This window comes from Crinia signifera, chromosome 2 (genome assembly GCF_055691185.1).
Source record: "Crinia signifera chromosome 2, ASM5569118v1, whole genome shotgun sequence".
Classification (NCBI taxonomy): domain Eukaryota; kingdom Metazoa; phylum Chordata; class Amphibia; order Anura; family Myobatrachidae; genus Crinia; species Crinia signifera.
Window position 1 is genome coordinate 98,606,963 of NC_139218.1, and position 21,629 is coordinate 98,628,591.

Here is a 21,629-nt window from a genome sequence, read left to right on the forward strand (position 1 = left end):
CCTCGCAGCTGACCTTCTGCTATCAGCTCCTCCATACTCATTTCTTCAAGGGCAGTTAGGGGCCCCCCTGACAACGACCCTTCTCTTGCAGTAACAATTAATTCTGTGGCAGACCCCTCGGTTGTCTGCCCAGATTGCAGTAGCCCCCTTCTAGACCTTTCCTCTGGTTCTATCTGGGGCATCAATGTATTCTGGACTTGTCCTTCAGCCTCAGAATATTGTCCTCTTTGTAGCATCTGGGTAACTGTAGCAATCACTTCCTCTGTAAATTCTACAAACTCTGGCTCTCCCAGCAGATTCCAAGAGGTGGCCTCACCTTTACAGTGCAGAAATGCATCCCCCAGGTAACACAACTTGTCCTGTATGCTGGATACTCTCCACCCGCTGACCATCTGCTGAGCGTCTTCCCAGTACTTCCAGATATAATGCATTTTCCTGACAATAAATAACAGATCCGGCTTCCCAGCCTGCCGATACACTGAAGAACCTCCATCCCTGAGCTCCTCTGCTACAGGGGTCTTGAGGCATCGATTTTCTTTCCTTGGAAACATTTTCCCTTTCCACAGGAATGACACCTGCTCACTTGCAGAACTTCACCTTATTGCATTTTCCGTTTCCTTACATATGGTCTGATCCTCTGTCCTCTGTGCTTTCTGTGCTCGATGGTTGGTGTCTGAATGATCCCACTGCTGCCACCAAATGTGAGGGTACGAGGTTCCTCAATCACTCAGACACCGAGCAGATGAAACCAAAATATGGTTTATTTTTATCACAGCACACGAAAGTAGATGAAGACAGGAACAAGAGGCAAATGTAGCATATAAACGTTCGGGTAGCAAAGTCCTTGTAGCATCACAGTCCAAAGCACAAAACTTATCACTTAATCCCCACAGCAGTGATAGCATATAAGTCCACACGATACCTAGACAGAGCATAACCTCTTAGTCCAGGACAGTCCATCAATTCTCTCCTCCTGGCTAGTCTGCAAGTCATTTTAAAAACTTCTCAAATTCCCACGGTGATCGCATCATCTGTGGGGTTGCCCAAGTTCCTGATTGGTGGATTCAAGCATAAGGTATATCCCACCTTCAATCCACAGTTGTCCAACTGCTGCTCTCAACCCCTGCTGGGTCGGTTCCAGTAAGTCTGGAAGTGGCCAGGGATATGCAGAGCAAGATACAATACAACACAAGATTACGTTATGGGCTGATCACCCCCTGTGGTGCCGGGTTCCACTAAGTCTGGTATTGACACAAAGGAGCTGAAGGTAGAGACACAATCATAGTCGGATTACATTATGTCCTGATTACCCCCTGTGAACATTTCCTGTTGGTAGCAGGGGAATTGGATCACCCCCTGTGAAGATTGTCCCTCAGCTAACACCCTCCTGTGATAGCAGGAACAAAAGTATGGTAATGGGACATAACCTTTTGGTGAATTATTTCCTGGGTATTTCCTGGCAGACCATATTAGGGCAAGAGCGATCTGATCTGGAAATACACACAGATTTGGGGGATAGAAACATCTATGGAGAATAAGAGGGTACCGACGGACTAAAATAGTACATTAATTACTACACCTAATAAAATATAGTAATTACAGATTTACAGTGAGTATGATAACCTCACATTCCTTCCCCTACTATTGTAGTCCCGGTACCAAGCTGTTCTGGAACCAATAACAACCTGGAATAGCGGGATGCAGAGCAGAGAATCTGGGGTTTGGATTTACCACCTGAGTCCCACAGGGTGACATCATACCAAACCCATCTTGTAAAAGGCGGCTGGTTTGCAGAACCAGCAAGGGCATGATTACAGTCTAAGTCATACATTGGAACTAACAAGGGATGTAGCGATTCCTCTTCTTCGGATTCTGGGTACCCCCCCTCTGCAACATTGTAACCTACTAATACTTTTGCCTCGGGCACAATGGGGCAGGGACCACTTTCCACCTCCCCCTCTTGCCCAAGGAACAGGGGCCAAACAGCAGGCCAATATAGGGGCTCTGGCCCTGGCACTTCCACCACCCCGTCCTGTCCTTCCTCCCCCAAACCCAAACTAGGGGCATGGCAAATTTCAGTCCAGCATTTGGTCTCAATGTCCAGGGCTGAGGAGGGACCCTCCATCACAAACAATTCCGCTGGTGGCTGCAGGACAGGCTGTGTCAGCTCTGTCCCCTTAAAAGCCAGATGCTCACCTGCAGCTACTTCTGCGCACAGCTCCTTCTCCGCGATAGCCTCCTTCCCCAGCTGAGTATGCTGGGCAGCCCGAAACACGACGTCATCTGTGACTGGTGGGCTGGTGGCCTGGATGTTGTCGGATACTCCTCTAACCACGGCGATCTCTTCTTGGACGCAGTCCTCATAGATCCCCTTACAGCAGGATAATAGCTCTGCATCTCCCACCTCAGCAAAAGGGAAGCAGTAGTGCAGCTCCTCCGGGGGTGCCTGGCTCAGAGGCCTCACTTCCTTCACGTTGGGGATAACCTCCCCCTGCAGAGAACCCTGAGCAGCTTCCTCCCTAGGATGGGGGAGAAGCAATTGCAAACGGTGCCTTTCATCACGCCCCCTGCGACACTGATCTTGCCATGCTGGGGTATCCAGGAGCCCCCGATCAATCGCCTCTTCCTCTGCCACCACGAAGCACTCCTCCAGACACTGCAATTGTTCCCACACACTCAACTGTGCACCGAAATGGAGGATCCATGCTCGATAATCAGCAAATGCATTTGTAGGATCTCCCTGATCGTGAAGGATCTGCTGAAGGAGTTCCCCGCGAGTGCAGGATCGGATGGGTATACCTCGCAGCTGACCTTCTGCTATCAGCTCCTCCATACTCATTTCTTCAAGGGCAGTTAGGGGCCCCCCTGACAACGACCCTTCTCTTGCAGTAACAATTAATTCTGTGGCAGACCCCTCGGTTGTCTGCCCAGATTGCAGTAGCCCCCTTCTAGACCTTTCCTCTGGTTCTATCTGGGGCATCAATGTATTCTGGACTTGTCCTTCAGCCTCAGAATATTGTCCTCTTTGTAGCATCTGGGTAACTGTAGCAATCACTTCCTCTGTAAATTCTACAAACTCTGGCTCTCCCAGCAGATTCCAAGAGGTGGCCTCACCTTTACAGTGCAGAAATGCATCCCCCAGGTAACACAACTTGTCCTGTATGCTGGATACTCTCCACCCGCTGACCATCTGCTGAGCGTCTTCCCAGTACTTCCAGATATAATGCATTTTCCTGACAATAAATAACAGATCCGGCTTCCCAGCCTGCCGATACACTGAAGAACCTCCATCCCTGAGCTCCTCTGCTACAGGGGTCTTGAGGCATCGATTTTCTTTCCTTGGAAACATTTTCCCTTTCCACAGGAATGACACCTGCTCACTTGCAGAACTTCACCTTATTGCATTTTCCGTTTCCTTACATATGGTCTGATCCTCTGTCCTCTGTGCTTTCTGTGCTCGATGGTTGGTGTCTGAATGATCCCACTGCTGCCACCAAATGTGAGGGTACGAGTTCCTCAATCACTCAGACACCGAGCAGATGAAACCAGAAGAATGGTTTATTTTCCACAGCACGCACAAATAAACAATAAACAGTGGTAAAGGTAAATTGCAGAGTAGAAAGATATTCAGGTAGCAGGCCCAAACAGACAGTCCTTGTATAGTCACAGTCCCAGATCAGTTCCACAGGGCAAACTATCACTTATCCCACACCGCAGTGATAGCATATAAGTCCACACGATACCTAGACAGAGCATAACCTCTTAGTCCAGGACAGTCCATCAATATCTCTTCCTGGCTAGTCTGCAAGTCATTTTAAAAACTTCTCAAATTCCCACGGTGATCGCATCATCTGTGGGGTTGCCCAAGTTCCTGATTGGTGGATTCAAGCATAAGGTATATCCCACCTTCAATCCACAGTTGTCCAACTGCTGCTCTCAACCCCTGCTGGGTCGGTTCCAGTAAGTCTGGAAGTGGCCAGGGATATGCAGAGCAAGATACAATACAACACAAGATTACGTTATGGGCTGATCACCCCCTGTGGTGCCGGGTTCCACTAAGTCTGGTATTGACACAAAGGAGCTGAAGGTAGAGACACAATCATAGTCGGATTACATTATGTCCTGATTACCCCCTGTGAACATTTCCTGTTGGTAGCAGGGGAATTGGATCACCCCCTGTGAAGATTGTCCCTCAGCTAACACCCTCCTGTGATAGCAGGAACAAAAGTATGGTAATGGGACATAACCTTTTGGTGAATTATTTCCTGGGTATTTCCTGGCAGACCATATTAGGGCAAGAGCGATCTGATCTGGAAATACACACAGATTTGGGGGATAGAAACATCTATGGAGAATAAGAGGGTACCGACGGACTAAAATAGTACATTAATTACTACACCTAATAAAATATAGTAATTACAGATTTACAGTGAGTATGATAACCTCACAGTCACTATTCACACTTGAGCATAGTCCACACCCTGCATAAGGTGGATATAAAGTATCTGCAGTCCTCTAACAGCCACTTCGCATGGGGCCTTAGTAAGAGAACTCTTCTGAATCCAAAATTATGGCTACTGCTAGATGCTGATATTACAAAACTAGTAAGTCCAGTAAGTAAGCAAATGCTTTGAAAGCTACTAATGAAGCTAAATAGGTAAGTTTACACATTTTAGTAAATACTGTATACTGTTTACAAGCAAATCTTGTGCCTAATTATTTAGTTATAATGAGTTTGGTGTAGTTTTATGCAGCAGGTTACAAAAAAAATATTTCATATAAATTCAAAGAATACATAACATGAAATGTAGGGGCATGAATACATTCCCAGTGTTTCTTTTCAAACAGCCTGGAGAGTGCTGCTACCTTGTGATTGCCTCTGTGAGAGAGAGAAAGAGATGTAGTTTTACTTGCTGCCAAACAGATGGCAGTGTTTTGTGAAACACAGACATTAGACATATCTATATCTATATATATATAGATATATATATATATATATATAGATATATATATATATAGATATATATATATAGATATATATATATATATCTATATATCTATATATATGGGGTGTATGGTCCGGCATTCTCCCTTGAAATATAGCTGCCTCCGGTGCCCTTCACATGAATGGACACTTGCAAAAATGAAAGCTGGCACTCCAAGGGCACTGTGGCAGCACTCCAAGGGCAGATGCTGAGGGCAGCTAGGATCACTAGTGATCGGACCCAATTGCCCGATGTACTTGATGATTTTATCTCCAGATTTGAAGACAGAGGATATCACAGAAAAACCCTCCTACAACAAAAGGAGGAAATCCTCAAAATCGACAGAGATGATCTACTTCATCCAAGGATGGTCAACACCACCCCAAGAGACCACAGGGATGATGTGATGCCTTTCGTGACCCGTTTCAATACCGCAAGTGCCATTTTACAGAGAGCCACGAGTATAGGCGTGCGCAGCCCATTTTATTAGGGGGTGCACCGTCAAAGGGGTGTGTCTAGCATTGCCCATTGGGTGTGTCTAACACTGCCAATCATGCATGTTTACCATCATCTATTGGTACTCGCTAAAATATAAAATGTCTCTTAGCTAGAACAAAATCTCCAGCCTATTTCAGTTTTAATATTCTTATTACTCTGTATAACAGTACATGCATATAAAGTAAAAAAATATATATAGATGAAGCAGGTATGTAGTGATATGACAACGGTCTAGTACAATTAACAATGCAAAACACACAATTGATTCATGGGCACTAATTTTAATGGAATACAGGTCTAAAAAGCAAAAGACTTTGGTAAAAGGTATTGCTGGTATTGCTAGCGGCAGGGAGTTGTTCATAAGGGTGGGTACAGCATTTGGGGGTGCCTGTGCACCCCTAACACTCAATGTGTAAAGACAGATAAAGAGTCTTTTGATACAACCCTACATTAATTTAACATTTACGTGCCACTTCTTTATGACTTACTTCGCCCCCTCTTGTTTAAATACATTTATACACTAGCATGTATGACAGTAACACTTGTGTATATAGCTTCCTTTTTTAATCATATGTATCATACGATCACCTTCATACACACACATCACTCCAATTCCACTACCTAAACCCACACCTTTACACGTGTACTTTGTATTTGCATGGAATTTTTTAATATTGAATAATGCATATTGATGTTCCTATAATTTCACTTTGATTGCACTGTGTTTTTCACAGTCTCTCCCGCAGCCTCCCAAGCCACACGCAGCCCCATATACATCCCGCTGACAGGAGGTGCCGATTGGAGCCGGCAAAGGCGCGCGTGTCACACCACAGCAATCGCCATCCATGCGTTTCACAGACAGGAAAGCCGGGGACGTGTTTCCGTCCACCAGGCCCTTTCCAGCGTCTAACACCCCGGACGGCGTGGTGGTAGGAGGGAGCGGGTCTGACTATGTCTTCTGTTCACCTTATTTAAATAGTAATCTGATTATTTGTTATTCACTTCACTTTGTCTTTTAGCCTTGAAAACGGGGCGTGCCAGCCCCGAAACATTGGCGCAGTCTTTTATGCACTGAATTATAAACTTTTTTTCTCAGTCCCCTTGGAGTGCCTGTTTTCATATTTTCAAATATATCTATATATCTATATCTATATACATATTTCTTTGACAATGAATATTTTCTTTATTTAATATTATTGGAAGAAATTTATATTATTTATACATATAAACTAATTGTACAAAGCTAATTATTCTTCTTTGCTATGTAATGACTTTTTGTAGATCATGTCCTGCTTAATCAGTGCCGATCTTTAATAAAAATATTTTGTATGATAGTGATCTACATGTAAGTAAACATTAAAATGAAGCACATAAATCATTACATTCAGTGGTGGAGTGAGGCTGATGAAGTCACAGGCAGCCTTTGTGATGTCACAGGTGTGATGAAAAAAAGGCTGTGCTTGGCACAGAATCCTCAGTTATTGGATGAGTGTGAGCTGTGTGGTAGCTTTATTTTGTATTGCTATACATACGCGTTTTCTTATCGCTTTAACGCCGTTTTAGAATGTGGAAGTCTAAGGTAAGCTTATTTTTTATCTGAATATTACAAAATAGTTTACAGTTTTGTTTTTTGTTCCATTTCAAAATTCATTTGTTGGAACTCATCATTATCAATAGAGTTTTCTTATTAAATGGGATTTTCTATGCAAATATTATAAATATTCCCTTATGAATGTGTTTGAGGATTATAATTTTTTGTTCCCATATTAAAATTGTTTCATTTTGACTCAATGGGCTAAATTTCTATTAAAGACGGGATGCTGTCCGTAACAATCAATACATTTTAATCTATTAGCATCTAGAAGTTATTAAATAAATAAAGCGTATAAACTAATTGGTTGCTATGGGCAAAATCCCATCTTATTATTCCCTATGAATCTGTTTAAGATTTGTAATTTTTCCTCTACTATTCAAATTATTTCGATTTGATTCTTTGGCTGGTTTGGTATACATCAGGGGTATTCAACATGTGGCCCTCCAGCTGCTCTGGAACTACACATCACAGCCCTGTCACAGGTTTACATGCATTAATAGCAAAATGATTGCAGGATGTGCTGCGATGTGTAGTTCTACACCAGTTGTAGGACGACATGCTGAATACTCCTGGCCTACATAATCAAATCTACGAGGATATTTTAATACATAAACCTTCTTCATTAAAGGGCTGATTTAGAGCCAAAAACCCACGTGTATTTTTTGTTGTTGTAAGTGACATTGGTTTAGTACGAACACAAAACTTGAATTATTTTAACATTTATTTAGTATTTTTCTAACACCTGTTTTTCATACATATTTACAGAACTTGTGGCTGCCTTATTTAAGGCTGACATGGACAGATAGACTCCAAATTCTGTCAGACATTGGTCTGAGTGACCGAGTTATTGATGCCGCCCAGAAAATACTGCGGAAACAATTTAATGTTGAAGGCTTGCAGTCTACAGTGAGAGCAGCGTCTGGCTCCTTCACCCCCATCTCCGGGCCAGCAGTACAGATCCACCCAGATACGGATCACAATCACTTTTACGTGTCCTGTTATCATAATGGACAAATCCAAATTGCGGACAGTGATGGATGGCAAATTACCCCCTGTGCTAGCAGACAACTGCGAGAACTCTATGGGAATGTTGTGCCAAGAAAACTGCTTCAAAGCCTGGAAATCCTGGATGTGGAACAACAGAGGCCAAACACAGCGGATTGTGGACTATATTCAATAGCCAATGCTGTGCAGATCCTCTTCACTGGCAGTGTCCCCAGCTGCAGATACAACTATGCATTAATGACGCCACATCTTATACAGTGCCTGGAGACTGGAAACTTTACTCCATTTCCTAAAATTAGGAAAAGAAGATGCCATTATAAATCGGGGAATCTTGATGCAGACAGCAGCCTACACACTGGAAAATCTACAACAATTCCAGAATCGAGGAAACGGAAACACCTTGAAGAAGGTGGAAGTAACAAACGGTGGAAACGTTACGGGTATTATTAGCTGCAACTCAACATCAACTCTGAGGTGCAGCCGTACCATCAGCTGTCTGGAATGATTGGACTCTAACGTATATGAGCAGTCATGCATCTCCGATAGGTGTAGTGGCGACTCCAGATCACGGTGGCGTCATTAGGGGAACACCAAGAATATCTGGGGATTATGGCTACTGGCGACACCCCAAAAAAAAAACGACACCTGGCAGCCACCTCATGGGTGTGTTGGAAGAGCTGCTAAGCTGCTAAATAGTTTTAAAATATTGACAGCAAGTGGGTCTATACACGGGGAGAGGTTGCTGAGCGATCTGAACAATGTAGATCACTCAGAATCGCTCAGCAAGATTGCTCAGCACACATCACTGTACAGCGATATGTGAGCGATCTGACAGGGCCTGTGTTCTGCGGTGAGAACACTGGCCCTGACAGGTAATTAACTAGATTTATCAAGCATGCTGTATCTTAATTGCCTGATGATAGCTAGGCGTGGGGCCGCTCATCGCTATCACTATTGCCCCTACACACGGAGCAATGTAGGGTCATTTTTGAAGGTAGGGTTGAGGTTGTAGGGTAAGTACACTTACCTGACTTCAGTCGGGATTCCCTCCATCGAGATACTGGTTATGTGCAGTTCCGTTTTCATAGGTTTTACCCGTGGAACGCACGGCCATTTTTTAGGTGGAACGCATGGCCATTTTTAAAGCGGAGCTGAATAGACATCAATAGATTTTATCCGTGGAACGCACGGCCATTTATAGGTGGAACGCACAGCCATCTTTAATACGGAGGTGAATGGATATAATAGGTGTTTTCCATGGAACGCACGGCCATTTATAGGTGAAACACACGGCCATTTTTAATGCAGAGGTGAATAGACAACGCCTCGCATTCTATTTCTGGTGTCCTATGAAACGCATGAAATCCTATTTCCGGGAGGCAGCCTGGATCATACCCGCCTCTAGATGATGCTAAATAGGGCGCATAGCCATATAACCCCCTTTATAGAGATGTAATAGGGATTTTTACACAAATGAAAGAAATGCGGGGCATTTAAATTAACCTAATAACCATGCTTCATATATAGATAAAGATAAGGATATTTGATGTAAAAATGTGACATTCTACCAATCCTTTATGGCAAATGCTAGATGACATTATTTATAAATAAAACTGTAGGGATTTTAATAATGGTGATAAATATTTTCCAAAATAAAAAATAAAAAATGATATGTTTAAAGAAACCACTTGATTTCAAAATCCCCATTGAGTCCCTTTGGAGTGAGGGTACTCATGTTGTAAATAAATTTCATTTCTGTTTTTGCGAGGATAGTCTCACATCCCTTTTGGCGCCAATTTCCCGTTACTTTTTTGATCCACACTACTTGTTTGATGTCTTTGCTGGAGCAATTATGTACATTCTTGAAATGCTCTGAAAGTACTATTAGGGTGCGTGAGGTTTTCCCACCAGTTTGAAGATCCAGCGGGCTTCGGATTAAAGGAGCTTCGTGTCCCGATCGCCTCCTCTCAGATGGGCTGGCACATGGTCGATAATCTGGTGCTTAAGGTTACTCAATTTATGATCCTTTTCGGCAAAGTGTCTATATATACGTGATGCATAAGTCACGTTCACAGTGTGGAACCTGATCCCTTACGAAAAAGGTTAGACCCCAGGCAGTGTGGCCCATCAATGGTTTCCACGTAACCTTGTGGTGTCCCCAGTCTGCCACTTGAAACAGGTCCTGGAAGTCACTATTTACACTTGAGCATAGTCCACACCCTGCATAAGGTGGATATAAAGTATCTGCAGTCCTGTAACAGCCACTTCGCATGGGGCCTTAGTAAGAGAACTCTTCTGAATCCAAAATTATGGCTACTGCTAGATGCTGATATTACAAAACTAGTAAGTCCAGTAAGTAAGCAAATGCTTTGAAAGCTACTAAGGAAGCTAAATAGGTAAGTTTACACATTTTAGTAAATACTGTATACTGTTTACAAGCAAATCTTGTGCCTAATTATTTAGTTATAATGAGTTTGGTGTAGTTTTATGCAGCAGGTTACAAAGAAAATATTTCATATAAATTCAAAGAATACATAACATGAAATGTAGGGGCATGAATACATTCCCAGTGTTATTTTTCAAACAGCCTGGAGAGTGCTGCTACCTTGTGATTGCCTCTGTGAGAGAGAGAAAGAGATGTAGTTTTACTTGCTGCCAAACAGATGGCAGTGTTTTGTGAAAAAAAGACATTAGACATATCTATATCTATATATATATATAGATATATATATATATATATATATATATCTATATATATATATATATAGATATATATATATATATCTATATATATATATGGGGTGTATGGTCCGGCACTCTCCCTTGAAATATAGCTGCCTCCGGTGCCCTTCACATGAATGGACACTTGCAAAAATGAAAGCTGGCACTCCAAGGGCACTGTGGCAGCACTCCAAGGGCAGATGCTGAGGGCAGCTAGGATCAGTAGTGATCGGACCCAATTGCCCGATGTACTTGATGATTTTATCTCCAGATTTGAAGACAGAGGATATCACAGAAAAACCCTCCTACAACAAAAGGAGGAAATCCTCAAAATCGACAGAGATGATCTACTTCATCCAAGGATGGTCAACACCACCCCAAGAGACCACAGGGATGATGTGATGCCTTTCGTGACCCGTTTCAATACAGCAAGTGCCATTTTACAGAGAGCCACGAGTATAGGCGTGCGCAGCCCATTTTATTAGGGGTGCACCGTCAAAGGGGTGTGTCTAGCATTGCCCATTGGGTGTGTCTAACACTGCCAATCATGCATGTTTACCATCATCTATTGGTACTCGCTAAAATATAAAATGTCTCTCAGCTAGAACAAAATCTCCAGCCTATTTCAGTTTTAATATTCTTATTACTCTGTATAACAGTACATGCATATAAAGTAAAAAAAAAATATATGGATGAAGCAGGTATGTAGTGATATGACAACGGTCTAGTACAATTAACAATGCAAAACACACAATTGATTCATGGGCACTAATTTTAATGGAGTACAGGTCTAAAAAGCAAAAGACTTTGGTAAAAGGTATTGCTGGTATTGCTAGCGGCAGGGAGTTGTTCATAAGGGTGGGTACAGCATTTGGGGGTGCCTGTGCACCCCTAACACTCAATGTGTAAAGACAGATAAAGAGTCTTTTGATACAACCCTACATTAATTTAACATTTACGTGCCACATCTTTATGACTTACTTCGCCCCCACTTGTTTAAATACATTTATACACTAGCATGTATGACAGTAACACTTGTGTATATAGCTTCCTTTTTTGATCATATGTATCATACGATCACCTTCATACACACACATCACTCCAATTCCACTACCTAAACCCACACCTTTACACGTGTACTTTGTATTTGCATGGAATTTTTTCATATTGAATAATGCATATTGATGTTCCTATAATTTCACTTTGATTGCACTGTGTTTTTCACAGTCTCTCCCGCAGCCTCCCAAGCCACACGCAGCCCCATATACATCCCGCTGACAGGAGGTGCCGATTGGAGCCAGCAAAGGCGCGCATGTCACACCACAGCAATCGCCATCCATGCGTTTCACAGACAGGAAAGCCAGGGACGTGTTTCCGTCCACCAGGCCCTTTCCAGCGTCTAACACCCCAGACGGCGTGGTGGAAGGAGGGAGCGGGTCTGACTATGTCTTCTGTTCACCTTATTTAAATAGTAAGCTCATTATTTGTTATTCACTTCACTTTGTCTTTTAGCCTTGAAAATGGGGCGTGCCAGCCCCAAATTTGCTATGTAATGACTTTTTGTAGATCATGTCCTGCTTAATCAGTGCCGATCTTTAATAAAAATATTTTGTATGATAGAGATCTACATGTAAATAAACATTAAAATAAAGCACATAAATCATTACATTCAGTGGTGGAGTGAGGCTGATGAAGTCACAGGCAGCCTTTGTGATGTCACAGGTGTGATGAAAAAAAGGCTGTGCTTGGCACAGAATCCTCAGTTATTGGATGAGTGTGAGCTGTGTGGTAGCTTTATTCTGTATTGCTATACATACGCGTTTTCTTATCGCTTTAACGCTGTTTTAGAATGTGGAAGTCTAAGGTAAGCTTATTTTTTATCTGAATATTACAAAATAGTTTACAGTTTTGTTTTTTGTTCCATTTCAAAATTCATTTGTTGGAACTCATCATTATCAATAGAGTTTTCTTATTAAATGGGATTTTCTATGCAAATATTATAAATATTCCCTTATGAATGTGTTTGAGGAATATTATTTTTTGTTCCCGTATTCAAATTGTTTAATTTTGACTCAATAGGCTAAATTTCTATTAAAGACGGGATGCTGTCCGTAACAATCAATACATTTTAATCTATTAGCATCTAGAAGTTATTAAATAAATAAAGCGTATAAACTAATTGGTTGCTATGGGCAACATCCCATCTTATTATTTCCTTTGAATCTGTTTAAGATTTGTAATTTTTCCTCTACTATTCAAATTATTTTGAATTGATTCTTTGGCTTGTTTGGTATACATCAGGGGTATTCAACATGTGGCCCTCCAGCTGCTGTGGAACTACACATCACAGCCCTGTCACAGGTTTACATGCATTAATAGCAAAATGATCGCAGGATGTGCTGCGATGTGTAGTTCTACACCAGTTGGAGGACGACATGCTGAATACTCCTGGCCTACATAATCAAATCTATGAGGATATTTTAATATATAAACCTTCTTCATTAAAGGGCTGATTCAGAGCCAAAACCCACGTGTATTTTTTGTTGTTGTAAGTGACATTGGTTTAGTACAAACACAAAACTTGAATTATTTTAACATTTATTTAGTATTTTTCTAACACCTGTTTTTCATACATATTTACAGAACTTGTGGCTGCCTTATTTAAGGCTGACATGGACGGATAGACTCCAAATTCTGTCAGACATTGGTCTGAGTGACCGAGTTATTGATGCCGCCCAGAAAATACTGCGGAAACAATTTAATGTTGAAGGCTTGCAGTCTACAGTGAGAGCAGCGTCTGGCTCCTTCACCCCCATCTCCGGGCCAGCAGTACAGATCCACCCAGATACGGATTACAATCACTTTTACGTGTCCTGTTATCATAATGGACAAATCCAAATTGCGGACAGTGATGGATGGCAAATTACCCCCTGTGCTAGCAGACAACTGCGAGAACTCTATGGGAATGTTGTGCCAAGAAAACTGCTTCAAAGCCTGGAAATCCTGGATGTGGAACAACAGAGGCCAAACACAGCGGATTGTGGACTATATTCAATAGCCAATGCTGTGCAGATCCTCTTCACTGGCAGTGTCCCCAGCTGCAGATACAACTATGCATTAATGACGCCACATCTTATACAGTGCCTGGAGACTGGAAACTTTACTCCATTTCCTAAAATTAGGAAAAGAAGATGCCATTATAAATCGGGGACTCTTGATGCAGACAGCAGCCTACACACTGGAAAATCTACAACAATTCCAGAATCGAGGAAACGGAAACACCTTGAAGAAGGTGGAAGTACCAAACGGTGGAAACGTTCCGGGTATTATTAGCTGCAACTCAACATCAACTCTGAGGTGCAGCCGTACCATCAGCTGTCTGGTATGATTGGACTCTAACATATATGAGCAGTCATGCATCTCCGATAGGTGTAGTGGCGACTCCAAATCACGGTGGCGTCATTAGGGGAACACCAAGAATATCTGGGGATTATGGCTACTGGCGACACCCCAAAAAAAAAACGACACCTGGCAGCCACCTCATGGGTGTGTTGGAAGAGCTGCTAAGCTGCTAAATAGTTTTAAAATATTGACAGCAAGTGGGTCTATACATGGGGAGATGTTGCTGAGCGATCTGAACAGTGTAGATCACTCAGAATCGCTCAGCAAGATTGCTCAGCACACATCACTGTACAGCGATATGTCAGCAATGTGTGCTGAGTGATCTGACAGGGCCTGTGTTCTGCGGTGAGAACACTGGCCCTGACAGGTGATTAACTAGATTTATCAAGCATGCTGTATCTTAATTGCCTGATGATAGCTAGGCGTGGGGCCGCGCATCGCTATCACTATTGCCCCTACAAACGGAGCAATGTAGGGGCATTTTTGAAGGTAGGGTTGAGGTTGTAGGGTAAGTACACTTACCTGACTTCAGTCGGGATTCCCTCCATCGAGATACTGGTTATGTGCAGTTCCGTTTTCATAGGTTTTACCCGTGGAACGCACGGCCATTTTTTAGGTGGAACGCATGGCCATTTTTAAAGCGGAGCTGAATAGACATCAATAGATTTTATCCGTGGAACGCACGGCCATTTATAGGTGGAACGCACAGCCATCTTTAATACGGAGGTGAATGGATATAATAGGTGTTTTCCATGGAACGCACAGCCATTTATAGGTGAAACACACGGCCATTTTTAATGCAGAGGTGAATAGACAACGCCTCGCATTCTATTTCTGGTGTCCTATGAAACGCATGAAATCCTATTTCCGGGAGGCAGCCTGGATCATACCCGCCTCTAGATGATGCTAAATAGGGCGCATAGCCATATAACCCCCTTTATAGAGATGTAATAGGGATTTTTACACAAATGAAAGAAATGCGGGGCATTTAAATTAACCTAATAACCATGCTTCATATATAGATAAAGATAAGGATATTTGATGTACAAATGTGACATTCTACCAATCCTTTATGGCAAATGCTAGATGACATTATTTATAAATAAAACTGTAGGGATTTTAATAATGGTGATAAATATTTTCCAAAATAAAAAATAAAAAATGATATGTTTAAAGAAACCACTTGATTTCAAAATCCCCATTGAGTCCCTTTGGAGTGAGGGTACTCATGTTGTAAATAAATTTCATTTCTGTTTTTGCGAGGATGGTCTCACATCCCTTTTGGCGCCAATTTCCCGTTACTTTTTTGATCCACACTACTTGTTTGATGTCTTTGCTGGAGCAATTATGTACATTCTTGAAATGCTCTGAAAGTACTCTTAGGGTGCGTGAGGTTTTCCCACCAGTTTGAAGATCCAGCGGGCTTCGGATTGAAGGAGCTTCGTGTCCCGATCGCCTCCTCTCAGATGGGCTGGCACATGGTCGATAATCTGGTGCTTAAGGTTACTCAATTTATGATCCTTTTCGGCAAAGTGTCTATATATACATGATGCATAAGTCACGTTCACAGTGTGGAACCTGATCCCTTACGAAAAAGGTTAGACCCCAGGCAGTGTGGCCCATCAATGGTTTCCACGTAACCTTGTGGTGTCCCCAGTCTGCCACTTGAAACAGGTCCTGGAAGTCACTATTCACACTTGAGCATAGTCCACACCCTGCATAAGGTGGATATAAAGTATCTGCAGTCCTCTAACAGCCACTTCGCATGGGGCCTTAGTAAGAGAACTCTTCTGAATCCAAAATTATGGCTACTGCTAGATGCTGATATTACAAAACTAGTAAGTCCAGTAAGTAAGCAAATGCTTTGAAAGCTACTAAGGAAGCTAAATAGGTAAGTTTACACATTTTAGTAAATACTGTATACTGTTTACAAGCAAATCTTGTGCCTAATTATTTAGTTATAATGAGTTTGGTGTAGTTTTATGCAGCAGGTTACAAAGAAAATATTTCATATAAATTCAAAGAATACATAACATGAAATGTAGGGGCATGAATACATTCCCAGTGTTATTTTTCAAACAGCCTGGAGAGTGCTGCTACCTTGTGATTGCCTCTGTGAGAGAGAGAAAGAGATGTAGTTTTACTTGCTGCCAAACAGATGGCAGTGTTTTGTGACACACAGACATTAGACATATATATATATATATATATATATATATATATATATATATATATGGGGTGTATGGTCCGGCACTCTCCCTTGAAATATAGCTGCCTCCGGTGCCCTTCACATGAATGGACACTTGCAAAAATGAAAGCTGGCACTCCAAGGGCACTGTGAAAAAAACTTCCCAGATGTTGAGGGCAGCTAGGATCACTAGTGATCGGACCCAATTGCCCGATGTACTTGATGATTTTATCTCCAGATTTGAAGACAGAGGATATCACAGAAAAACCCTCCTACAACAAAAGGAGGAAATCCTCAAAATCGACAGAGATGATCTACTTCATCCAAGGATGGTCAACACCACCCCAAGAGACCACAGGGATGATGTGATGCCTTTCGTGACCCGTTTCAATACCGCAAGTGCCATTTTACCAAGAGCCACGAGTATAGGCATGCGCAGCCAGGGCCGGCGCTACCCACTCAGCAGCTCCTGCAAAGCAGGGAGGCGCCATGCTGAAAAGGCGCTGTCTCCCTCCCTGCTCTGCTAAAGCTGCCTCAGCCCTCACTGTCACTGCCTCCTGCACGCCGCCTGCAGCGCCTGTCTGACAGCAGGCGGCAGTATGGAGAGGCTGAGTAGCTCCCTACACCGCTCACACACTGTCCACCTCCTGCGACCTGCCCCCTCTTCCTCACGGACACTTGCGCTGAGGCATGTAGCGCTGTCTGTAAATGCCTGGATGACATGTCATGTCCGGATCCGCCCCCTACCCATTGCTCCCTGCGCCTGTCAATCAAATGACGAACAGGCAGCAGCGCCGCCTCCCCTTCCTTCCCTCTTCTCAGTGTGCTGTGCCAGTGCCACTGACAGTCCTCAACACTCAGCCCCCTCTATCCTCTCCCCTCTTCTTCCATCTCCTCCTTCTCTCCCCTCCATTTCCCCTCAGTCACGAGTGCTGCACATACTTTTTGTACTGCTTTCGGATCGCATCGCACACACATTGCATGTATGCCGTGATATGCGATGCGATATAGCCCATAACGTATGCGATTCTCGCAGCGTGTATGGGCACCTTTAGTGCCTGCAACATTTTGCGGACACAGCACTGAGATGGTGTATGCATACATGTACATGCACATGAGATCCTCCATAGGATCGCATGTTGCATACACTCCCACAATCGGGCTGCAGCTTGTTGCAATGTGAAAGGGCGCAAAATGTATGGTTTGCAGGAGAGCGCTGGATACCCTAGCACCGGCCCTGTGCGCAGCCCATTTTATTAGGGGGTGCACCGTCAAAGGGGTGTGTCTAGCACCACCTATTGGGTGTGTCTAGCATTGCCCATTGGGTGTGTCTAACACTGCCAATCATGCATGTTTACCATCATCTATTGGTACTCGCTAAAATATAAAATGTCTCTCAGCTAGAACAAAATCTCCGGCCTACAGTATTTCAGTTTTAATATTCTTATTACTCTGTATAACAGTACATGCATATAAAGTAAAAAAATATATATGGATGAAGCAGGTATGTAGTGATATGACAACGGTCTAGTACAATTAACAATGCAAAACACACAATTGATTCATGGGCACTAATTTTAATGGAATACAGGTCTAAAAAGCAAAAGACTTTAGTAAAAGGTATTGCTGGTATTGCTAGCGGCAGGGAGTTGTTCATAAGGGTGGGTACAGCATTTGGGGGTGCCTGTGCACCCCTAACACTCAATGTGCGCACACCTATGGCTATGGGTGGTCGTCTGATAATCTGTTAAGGTCTAATTCATGCCCTTGGTGCACCAAGTGGGCTCTAGCAGTTGCGATGTATATCATTATTATATATTTGCATTGGGTAAGGGTGATTTTTATGTACTGTACACCCTCTGTCTGACAAAACAGAGTTCAGCTAGTAAGGGTAGCTTTCTTGGTTATATTGAGTGTCCCAGATAGCTAATCTGCTCTGTAATACCCCTTTCACACCAGAAATGCAGAGACATTCCTAGGTTGGGACCCATTCACACATGCTTTTGAAGCAGGGACAACCCGGTTCGGCAGCTTTCACACTGAACCCGGGATGAACCTGCATTTATATGACAATGTCATTGAAAATGGCCTTTTTTAGGCCCACAAAGATGAGGTAATTAGGGAGAGGGGTAAAGGGAGAGAGGGCCAGACACTGCAGGCTTTCAGGGGTGAAATAGCACTGCTAGGGTCTGTTGTGCCACAGAGCTGGCACAGTGTCTTCCTGTATGCTATGTGATTGCAATGCAGACATTCTTGGCTTTCAGGCTGTCAGGGGTTAAAACGCACTGTTGGGGTCTGTTGTGCCACAGAACATGCACAGTGTCTCCCTGCATGCTGTATGATGCCTCTTTTCGTGACTTTGAGCATCCACAACAACAGGAAGTTGCCCTGCTAGCCAATCCGCATCAGCAGACATCAGCAGAGGCAACACGGGAAGGAGGGACATGTCCCTGCACCTTTCACACCAGCCAGTAGTCTGGGAAGGACTCGGGAGCAACCCTGATAGCTAGCAGGGTTGAAGTCCCGGCAAATTTACCCAGGAATTTGGCCCGGGAACCTTTCACACCTGCGCTAGTCGCGGGTTGTTCCCGGACCCAACCTGGGAATTTAGGCTGGTGTGAAAGGAGTACAGTATTAGTTGGAAGAAAATACAAAACATAAATACTTTGGCAATTTAACTATTAGCCTAGAGATAACTTTTTTTACTCACTCCATACAGAGTGAATATTCTAATGTTTTTATCATAAGCAGACATACTGTACTGTACATTGTTCTGAATTCAACTCATATTCCTAAAGGTCACATTCGAAAGGATTTGTGTTATGCAATACAGAGCAAGGACAATTGAAATAGATACAATCTTTTCATTCTGTGCGCAATATTGAAGTAATGGAACTACAGTACAGCATTCTATAGGAGCTGCTCGATGGCAAATAATGTGTTCTTGAAAACAAATAACAATGTTCTGTAGAACAAGGTACTGAACATTCTCTTCAATAACTTGTATTTCAGAGCTTGAAACCACATTTCTAAATCTTGTTACAATCTTCCGCTAATGCAGTTCACAATTGCCATCTATTGGATTCAATACACCGTGTACATCTATTCATTTCCAAGGACTTGGATAATTAGTGAATGTGAAAGCCTAAAGTTTACAGTAGTTTTATTATTCATAGTAAAGATGTGGGCATATTTACCATGCAGCACTTCTGGCCGACTGGGGTACAAGTGTAACCTCCGTTGGGCCCCAGTGCCTGGAGCCCACCCTCTCCTCTATCTATGGAATAAGCAGTATTAGTACACTGGAGTTGAGAGCCAGGTTAATTATAATAGAGGATTAGGGGGAAATGTACTAAAAAGGCTGAATACAGATGGGTATGAACAGAATCGGCCATAATCGTCTGAGATCACAACGGATCATACAGCAAATTTATTAAGCTGTCATATTCTCCAGATTCGTATTTTCCGATGTTGATGTCATTCGTATTTGGCTGCTGAGTTTGCCGGCAGCCAAATCTGTGGTGGTGATTAGAGGCAAAATTAGGGTAACTAAGAATGTAGGGTACCTAGAAAATGCTACTTTGAGAAATAGGTATAGCCAGCCAGGGCTGATGGCTTTATGGAATGTAACCCAGAGCATAACCAGTGCTTCATCAGAGGGGGAGTGAAATATTGGTGCTGCAGGGCCCAGAAACCTTCCCTGAGGTAAAGCAGGCCAATATGAAGGCCAATATAAATCTCTGCACATGTTACATCTGCCCCACCTGCACATGGTTTTGCCCATTTTGAGAACAAATTTGATCTGCTATCACGTCTAAATTAGCCCTTGATCCTCAGGATGGATAGAAAACGCATATAAAACCCATATGGGTCAACGCATGACAGAGCCATGTCACATATTACGTAAAGGTGCTAATAGACTTCTGTTTATACAATTAGGGGGTGTAGGGGGGGTCACAAACGCCAGTGATTCCCTACTTTAAATGCCCTGTAGAGTTACACAAATAGTGCAGCGTACACTGTAGTGAATCATACATAACATTGTACATGCATCTATACTTTGTGTGTATTCAGGTGCACATACAGTATATAAAGTTTCAGTGCCTCTAAGTAAGGCTACTTGTCTTGGTTGTTGCATAAAAACCCCAATACATTTGCAAGTACAGTAATAAGTCATATTTTTTGATGATGTTGAATTTTGAATGACATTTTGAAGCTATACAGCACACATGTACTGTTTCAGTTGTAATGATCTTTTTTTAGGTTACAGCTTATCTGTGTTTCTGGAATCTAGACAGCATGAACGCTCTTTATAATTTGTGACCTGTCACTGTATATTGCTTTTCATACATTTTCAGTTTTTCAGCCTCCCATTGTGCCTCAGGAGTTTCTTCTCTCTCCTGTAGTGTATGCTTCTGGGACTCTGGTGATATGAGTTACTGTTTGATTTCCCTGATAGTAACCCTTTTTCTTTTCTCAGAATCTGTTTTTGCACTGTGAAAACTAAGGGGTCGATTAATCAGAAGCGGATGTTCCGTGATAATATCATTCCACTCTGTAATGCGATAAATCATTACATCATAAGGATGTTTCAATTATTGCATGCAGGGACAGAGCTTGCGAACAAGCTTTGTCCATGCGATGCCAGTTCTCAGACAAATTGGGCTATTTCTCACACTGCACATGTGTGACATTATATCAGGGTTGCCAACTTTTAGATTCTCCTCTCCGGGAGAAGCCCGGATGGGAGACTTTCAGCAGACGTTTTGGGGGCACGGCTTGAGCGTGATATCATTAAGCCCCACCCCATGATGTAAAACAGCCTAATTCATGGATCTCCATGGAGGGGGCGGGGGTTAAAATGCTTGATTGTGACATTTTAGCTACTCCCCCCTCCTCTGAGACTTACGGATTGCGACATTGAAATGCCACAATTGGGGGGCGCAGTGGGGGTCAACCTGAATCCGGGAGAGTTGCCCACCTTTCTGGGTGGCAGGGAGGGGAACACGATTTTCGGGAGACTCCCGGCCATTCCGGGAGGGTAGGCAACCCTGCATTATATTTTCTGTAAGAGGAGTGTGTAGTGGATGTTATAAAGGTAAGGGGTGCTGTAATGTGGCACAATATCAACTGGAGGGTACATGTGTCATAATCTGATCTGCTCATTGTAATGTGGAGTACATGTGTCATAATCTGATCTGCTCATTGTAATGTGGAGTACATGTGTCATAATCTG